Source organism: Buceros rhinoceros, unplaced genomic scaffold (genome assembly GCF_000710305.1).
Source record: "Buceros rhinoceros silvestris isolate BGI_N320 unplaced genomic scaffold, ASM71030v1 scaffold988, whole genome shotgun sequence".
Lineage (NCBI taxonomy): Eukaryota > Metazoa > Chordata > Aves > Bucerotiformes > Bucerotidae > Buceros > Buceros rhinoceros.
The window spans coordinates 1-463 of NW_010426168.1; the positions used below are offsets into that span (position 1 = coordinate 1).

A 463-nucleotide genomic window follows, 5' to 3' on the forward strand; every position below is an offset into this window, starting at 1 on the left:
CGCTGTCCGCTGCGGGCCCAGGCAGTTCACTGCCTCCCTGACAGGTAGAGCTGCTTCAGCCCGGGCAGTCAGGGCCGGGGCTGCGGGGAGACCCCCAGAACCCAAGGAGGTCTTTACCCGCCAAATCCCTCAGTCCTGTTTTCACTTCTGTTTTTTTTAGGGTATTTTCCTGATTCGGGAAGCTTTTGATCCCAGGCTAGGATTGCTGGCAGCAGTCTCCGCAGTGGTCAGGTTTAGCACTCAGGTCTGCACACTGTTAGTCTCCTGTAGTGCCCACAGTGTCAAGAGCAGATGAGTTTAGTATTATACATCTTGTATTAAATCAGCATTTCAGTGTCCTGTGGGTGTGGAGAATGAAATGAGACAGAATCACAGAGCTGTTTGGGTTGGAAAAGCCCTTCCAGCTCGTTCAGTCCCCCCATTCCCCCAGCACTGCCAGGGCCACACGAACCCCTGGCCCTCA

General features: G+C 54.4%; 1 protein-coding gene across 1 annotated transcript in view; it reads left to right on the forward strand.

Annotated features, from left to right (window-relative positions):
- Positions 1-7: 7 nt before the first annotated feature.
- Positions 8-463, forward strand: part of C2CD3 (C2 calcium-dependent domain containing 3) — a gene marked incomplete at its 3' end in the record, with an annotated part of 34,533 nt that continues 34,077 nt past the window's right edge. The window contains exon 1 of the mRNA XM_010141377.1: positions 8-44. The remainder of the gene's footprint in view (positions 45-463) is intronic.